The sequence below is a fragment of the Biomphalaria glabrata genome, chromosome 12 (genome assembly GCF_947242115.1).
Source record: "Biomphalaria glabrata chromosome 12, xgBioGlab47.1, whole genome shotgun sequence".
Classification (NCBI taxonomy): domain Eukaryota; kingdom Metazoa; phylum Mollusca; class Gastropoda; family Planorbidae; genus Biomphalaria; species Biomphalaria glabrata.
Genome location: NC_074722.1, coordinates 22,477,113 through 22,485,530, shown reverse-complemented (window position 1 = coordinate 22,485,530; position 8,418 = coordinate 22,477,113).

The window sequence follows — 8,418 nt, the reverse complement described above, 5'->3', positions numbered from 1 at the left end:
TAGGCCACTAAAAAAAGAATGTACCATGATGAAACAAATAGATACAATGCTGAAACAAATAGATACAATGCTGAAACAAATAGATACAATGCTGAAACAAATAGATACAATGCTGAAACAAATAGGTACAATGCTGAAACAAATAGGTGCCATGCTGAAACAAATAGGTACCATGCTAAAACAAAAAGATACAATGCTGAAACAAATAGGTACAATGCTGAAACAAATAGGTACCATGCTGCTGAAACAAATAGGTACCATGCTGCTGAAACAAATAGATACAATGCTGAAACAAATAGGTACCATGCTGCTGAAACAAATAGATACAATGCTGAAACAAATAGGTACCATGCTGCTGAAACAAATAGGTACCATGCTGCTGAAACAAATAGATACAATGCTGAAACAAATAGGTACCATGCTGAAACAAATAGATACAATGCTGAAACAAATAGGTACCATGCTGCTGAAACAAATAGATACAATGCTGAAACAAATAGGTACCATGCTGAAATAAATAGATACCATGCTGCTGAAACAAATAGATACAATGCTGAAACAAATAGATACCATGCTGCTGTAACAAATAGGTACCATGCTGCTGAAACAAATAGATACAATGCTGAAACAAATAGGTACCATGCTGAAACAAATAGATACAATGCTGAAACAAATAGATACCATGCTGAAACAAATAGATACAATGCTGAAACAAATAGGTACCATGCTGAAACAAATAGATACAATGCTGAAACAAATAGGTACCATGCTGCTGAAACAAATAGGTACCATGCTGCTGAAACAAATAGGTACCATGCTGCTGAAACAAATAGATACAATGCTGAAACAAATAGATACAATGCTGAAACAAATAGGTACCATGCTGAAACAAATAGATACAATGCTGAAACAAATAGGTACCATGCTGAAACAAATAGATACAATGCTGAAACAAATAGGTACCATGCTGAAACAAATAGATACAATGCTGAAACAAATAGGTACAATGCTGAAACAAATAGATACCATGCTGCTGAAACAAATAGGTACCATGCTGCTGAAACAAATAGATACAATGCTGAAACAAATAGGTACCATGCTGAAACAAATAGATACAATGCTGAAACAAATAGATACCATGCTGAAACAAATAGATACAATGCTGAAACAAATAGGTACCATGCTGAAACAAATAGATACAATGCTGAAACAAATAGGTACCATGCTGCTGAAACAAATAGGTACCATGCTGCTGAAACAAATAGGTACCATGCTGCTGAAACAAATAGATACAATGCTGAAACAAATAGATACAATGCTGAAACAAATAGGTACCATGCTGCTGAAACAAATAGATACAATGCTGAAACAAATAGGTACCATGCTGCTGAAACAAATAGATACAATGCTGCTGAAACAAATAGGTACCATGCTGAAACAAATAGATACAATGCTGAAACAAATAGATACAATGCTGAAACAAATAGGTACCATGCTGCTGAAACAAATAGGTACCATGCTGCTGAAACAAATAGGTACCATGCTGCTGAAACAAATAGATACAATGCTGAAACAAATAGATACAATGCTGAAACAAATAGATACAATGCTGCTGAAACAAATAGGTACCATGCTGAAACAAATAGGTACAATGCTGAAACAAATAGATACAATGCTGAAACAAATAGATACAATGCTGAAACAAATAGGTACCATGCTGCTGAAACAAATAGGTACCATACTGCTGAAACAAATAGGTACAATGCTGAAACAAATAGGTACCATGCTGCTGAAACAAATAGGTACCATGCTGCTGAAACAAATAGGTACCATGCTGCTGAAACAAATAGATACAATGCTGAAACAAATAGATACAATGCTAAAACAAATAGATACAATGCTGAAACAAATAGGTACCATGCTGCTGAAACAAATAGGTACCATGCTGCTGAAACAAATAGATACAATGCTGAAACAAATAGATACAATGCTGAAACAAATAGGTACCATGCTGCTGAAACAAATAGATACAATGCTGAAACAAATAGATACAATGCTAAAACAAATAGATACAATGCTGAAACAAATAGGTACCATGCTGCTGAAACAAATAGGTACCATGCTGCTGAAACAAATAGATACAATGCTGAAACAAATAGATACAATGCTGAAACAAATAAGTACCATGCTGAAACAAATAGATACAATGCTGAAACAAATAGGTACCATGCTGAAACAAATAGATACAATGCTGAAACAAATAGGTACCATGCTGAAACAAATAGATACAATGCTGAAACAAATAGGTACAATGCTGAAACAAATAGATACAATGCTGAAACAAATAGGTACCATGCTGAAACAAATAGATACAATGCTGAAACAAATAGGTACCATGCTGAAACAAATAGATACAATGCTGAAACAAATAGGTACAATGCTGAAACAAATAGATACAATGCTGAAACAAATAGGTACCATGCTGCTGAAACAAATAGGTACCATGCTGCTGAAACAAATAGATACAATGCTGAAACAAATAGATACAATGCTGAAACAAATAGGTACAATGCTGAAACAAATAGGTACAATGCTGCTGAAACAAATAGATACAATGCTGAAACAAATAGATACAATGCTGCTGAAACAAATAGGTACAATGCTGAAACAAATAGGTACCATGCTGCTGAAACAAATAGATACAATGCTGAAACAAATAGGTACCATGCTGCTGAAACAAATAGGTACCATGCTGCTGAAACAAATAGATACAATGCTGAAACAAATAGGTACCATGCTGCTGAAACAAATAGGTACCATGCTGAAACAAATAGGTACCATGCTGAAACAAATAGATACAATGCTGAAACAAATAGGTACCATGCAGCTGAAACAAATAGATACAATGCTGAAACAAATAGGTACCATGCTGCTGAAACAAATAGGTACAATGCTGAAACAAATAGGTACCATGCTGCTGAAACAAATAGGTACCATGCTGCTGAAACAAATAGATACAATGCTGAAACAAATAGGTACCATGCTGCTGAAACAAATAGATACAATGCTGAAACAAATAGGTACCATGCTGCTGAAACAAATAGGTACCATGCTGCTGAAACAAATAGGTACCATGCTGCTGAAACAAATAGGTACCATGCTGCTGAAACAAATAGATACAATGCTGAAACAAATAGGTACCATGCTGCTGAAACAAATAGATACAATGCTGAAACAAATAGGTACCATGCTGCTGAAACAAATAGATACAATGCTGAAACAAATAGGTACCATGCTGCTGAAACAAATAGATACAATGCTGAAACAAATAGATACAATGCTGAAACAAATAGATACAATGCTGAAACAAATAGATACAATGCTGAAACAAATAGATACAATGCTGAAACAAATAGATACAATGCTGAAACAAATAGATACAATGCTGAAACAAATAGGTACCATGCTGAAACAAATAGATACAATGCTGAAACAAATAGATACAATGCTGAAACAAATAGATACAATGCTGAAACAAATAGGTACCATGCTGAAACAAATAGGTACAATGCTGAAACAAATAGGTACAATGCTGAAACAAATAGGTACCATGCTGCTGAAACAAATAGGTACCATGCTGCGTAAACAAATAGATACAATGCTGAAACAAATAGATACAATGCTGAAACAAATAGGTACCATGCTGAAACAAATAGGTACCATGCTGAAACAAATAGGTACCATGCTGAAACAAATAGGTACAATGCTGAAACAAATAGGTACAATGCTGAAACAAATAGATACCATGCTGAAACAAATAGATACAATGCTGAAACAAATAGGTACCATGCTAAAACAAATAGATACAATGCTGAAACAAATAGGTACCATGCTGTTGAAACAAATAGGTAACATTGGGTTGCAAGTGAGTACTTTTTTTTTGTTTAGATCCAAACATAACAGACTGACAGAGAGATAGAGAGGCCACACATATCTACTATGTTTTTCTAATTTTGTGACACGCTAACAATAATGATAAATGAATTGTTTGACAGTAAATTAACAGGTTAAAAAAGGTACTCAGAAAGATACAAAGATATTAAATTTAAAACAGATCTTAGAGAGTATTCAATCAATGACTTCTTGTTTGATCTACTTTCAAGTCAGGAAAGGCAAGAAGTGGTAGACGAGAATGGTAAAGGTGTAGAGTCACTGAAGAGCTAACTTTCATAGCAGAAAGAGTTAAATGACTTCTGACCCTAGAAATGAAGTTTCTCTTGACTCTTGGCTGTTAAAATGCAATATATATATCTGGTGTACGAATAGTCGGGGGAACGAGTTGTCGTGAAGGATTTGTCGTCCCATCTACAACAGTCGGAAGAATTTTGACCATTACGAAACAAGAAATTTAAAAATAACGTTTCTAAGAGTTTTGTTTGCAGACGTCTTTCACGTTGACATTTACAAGTGTCATCTCCTAAAATATTTATATATATATATATTCTTTCAATTTCATTTTGCTTTGTTAATATTTAAGTCTATATTGATGATTTCAATAAAAATAATTGTTGCTTGCTTTTTTTCCCGCCCTAAAATTAAATTAATTAAAATAAATTCGCCCCCTCCCCACTTTGTCAGGACATAGCTTCTCCTTGAGAGGTTATGGGGGAAGGGGCTTCTCACTGTGTGAGAGACGATGTGTTAATGTAATTCCACATCTAATCAAACCTGTTTTACTATGTTAAATTAGACATTTTGAAGTACCAGCAAAATATAAATTATGTGGATAACAAGAGTAGAAGTATGGTTTTCTTTTGAAAAAATTGGAAAGTCTTGCTGACTCTAACGTGATCGAAGATGAGCACATTTCTCATCTCCTATGAACTCGAAGATGACTGTAAAGTCCAATCCTCGCTTTAAAAAGCCGTCTGCATACGTGACATGGGTAGGTTTGGTCATTTGCATATAGGCCTGCTTCTTTTCTCAGCTTTTTGTTGGTTCGGCTCTCTTTCACGATGGCCACTCTTCTTGGTTTAAATCTCAAGACTCTGAGAAGCTAGTGCTTCCCAGCTGTGAATGTCAATATCACACTCCTAGACCTCCTTAGGAGCGCTTTCCTTCGCACAACTCCCCATACAGAAGTCGTTTGGGAAGGCAATTGTCTGGCATGCGGACTACATGTCCGGTCCATCGAAGTTGGGACCTTTTTTTACTGTCGCATTGATAGTGTTCATATTTACAGTTGAAAGATTTCTGTGTCTGGTATGTGGTCGGACCAACGCAGCTTATGGATAATCATTAGACAACGTAGTTAAGGAGTTTAGCTTTTTGAGGTGGTAGGAATATAACGCTGACATGTGCTCATGTGATGACATGTTTACTTATATTAGTCGTAATCCAGAACGTTTGGACAGCATACAATTGTTTTGACTTTCTTACCAATACTGACACTTTTAATGAAAACCACAAATTGAAAAAAAAACAAGGTTACAAAGACAGTTTGTGTGGAAACACAAACTTAAAATCGGCCCCCGAAGTGGTCCACACAGGCAGGCTTCAATATTTTCAGAAAGAACATCCAAATGAAATTATATCAAAGACAAATGAGAGATAAGAATGGAGAAAGAAGGTTGACAGATCTTGTGTAGTGCCCCAATGGTGCTGCAGATCAAGGAATAGGTGCAAGTGAATGCAAAGTTAGATGTGAACCTGACCTAATTAGTTCCCCTTTCAGACCTTGTGGTCTATAGGGCAGATGATGTAAAGTTCATCTGTTTTGTGGCCTACGGTTAACGAGGGTGTCATGTAGCCAGCACAACGACCAACCGCCTTTACTTTTCCCCAACTAATGTCAGGTACCCATTAGAGCTGGGTAGACTCAGAGGCGCCCAAGGATTCCGAAGTTGAAAATCCCAGTCTTCACCAGGATTCGAACCCGGGACCCTCGGTTCGGAAGCTAAGCGCTTTACCGAGCCTCTCCTGGTTTTTACAAAATGTTATTGTTTTAAAAATCTTCATCTATTATTTGAATTTTCTGAATCAATTTACATACAATATAAAAAAAAAAAAAAAAAAAAAATAAGTCAAGAAAATGAAGTTTATAAGATTACTATTCGTTTTAAATTAGGTCATAATGCATACTAATTAGCCTTTTCTCTTTAAAAAACTGCTTGCATAACTGATTTTAAAAATTAGATTTTTCACTTTCAGGAAAAAAAAGTAGCCGTTGCATCAGAACTTTGAATGGTCTAAAATATTGTGATATCAGATTTTCAATATCTTTTCTAGTTTACGAGATCTAAACGGGACAGACGGACAGACGGACATACGGACAGACATTTCGCACAAAACTAAAAGCATCTTTTCCCCTTTCGGGGGCCGCTAAAAAAACGCTGCATAATGCACAATGTTGTCAGAGTTGTCACCTATTTTAAATTATAATTTTATTATAAAGCCAAGGTTTGCTGTCTCTCCCTCTAGTGTAACTAATTGACTATTTGTTTGTTAAGCCAAGGTTCGCTTTATATCTCTCCATCTAGTGAAACTCAATTCTAGGTAATTTTCCCCAATGTAAACATGTTTTTATCGAGAGTGATGTCAACAGGACATACTAGCTTACGTCCCGGATGACGAAAGAAATGAGGTCAACAACTGTCTGACAATTCGATTCAGAATGTTCCAATAGCCTCTAGCAATGTCTGCTTCAAGAGTTCAACTCAATGTTTCTTATTCTATCAAGTGAACTATTGACATCGTACTTTATAAAGAAAACATCCAAGCGTGTGCTCGGACATGTAGGCCCTATTGACTACAAAACGTATGCGTAAAGGAGGTTATCAATGTTTTATTTTGTTTTCTAATGTAAAAACAAGCAAAATAAATACACGATTTTAAAAGAAAAGAGAGTATGAGTTATCACACAAACTCAGAGGCGGACCCCTTCGGATCTGCCCATTGAAAAGAAAAGCTTAAGCCGTATTCTTCTTTTTTTAAAAAAAAAGATTTCTCAACGAAATGACAACACGCATGTAGATCTTTAATAATGTAAACTACAATAAAAGTCTTGACAAAATATGCGTGGTATGTATTGCATTCCTAAACTTTATTTTAAAAGTCGATAAAAGCAACTCTGGACCTTAAAAAATCTTTACTATATTATTCACAAGGGCCACTGGGCCATGATTCATTTATAGACTGAAATCTCACAAATTTTGCCACTTGCTGTGGACGAAAAAAATACCAAAATGGAATCAGTTATTATTTGTCGTAAGTCTTGAACAACCAACCATCTATCACGATCGAAACCGCAGCGGTTAAATTTACCAAAAGCGATTTCTTTTAGCGATTACAACCAAATATTGTTTTTAAAGTCTACATATAAAAAGGTACAAAATTAAACTTTGTTCCGTTTTTTAAGCACTATTTAAACCATAGACATAGACTAGATCTAGACTGGACATGGAGATTTGTTAACACTACAAAAAATGTCATGAATTTATTTTAAAGTTGAAACAAGGCGTTGTTTTGTAAAGTAGTAAGTTATAAGAAGTAAAGTTGTGTTGTTTTTTTTTCAACCCTAACCTATGTAACATATATAATTTACTTTTTTTAAAATCTAGATCTAGTAATTGAACATTAAAAATAAAAGTATTCTCGTCTCATAATTATTATATTGCAATTTTATAATACATAATCTAGAAAGATCTAGGTAATCAATCTATTTAAATGTAGGCTACATAAGATGATTAAAATCAACAGACATGAATTATTTCGATCTAGGATTTTTGAAACATTATGCCAATGGAAACTAACAGGAAATGGCTTTGTTTCATATATTAGCGTGAATATATAGCTATGTGATTAATAGCCCATTCTAAAGAAAATCCGAGAAATGATTTTGCATTTTTTGTAAACTTTGAAAACTAAAGATCATTACTTCTAAGTCAGAAAAGGTTGATTGAGGCGACTTCCATTAAAGCTTGAAAAAGAGTTACGTACATAAAAATTTTTATATAGGTCTATGAATCGATCAATCATGGATAAGAATTAGTTTCCGGTTTCCAGTCTAGATATAATATATAAGTCTATGGTTGAAACTTTTTTTGTATGCTACATTTCTCCTTTCTCGAAACTTGCTTTTGTAGACATTCTATATATATATATATATATATATATATATATATATATATATATATATATATATATATATATATTTAATACCTGCTTTTGTGTGTAAAAATGGATTTAAAAATTAAAATGTTGGTATATTTTTATTACTTTGCAATATTTTTTTATGTTGAGCATGAGATTATGAGATTGAGATTATGGAATTCTTGAGTGAGAGAGCCTTACGACTCTGAGTGATCACAAAATAGGGGTCTGACAAAAAGCTATATAATATTTAAATATTGAATTGCC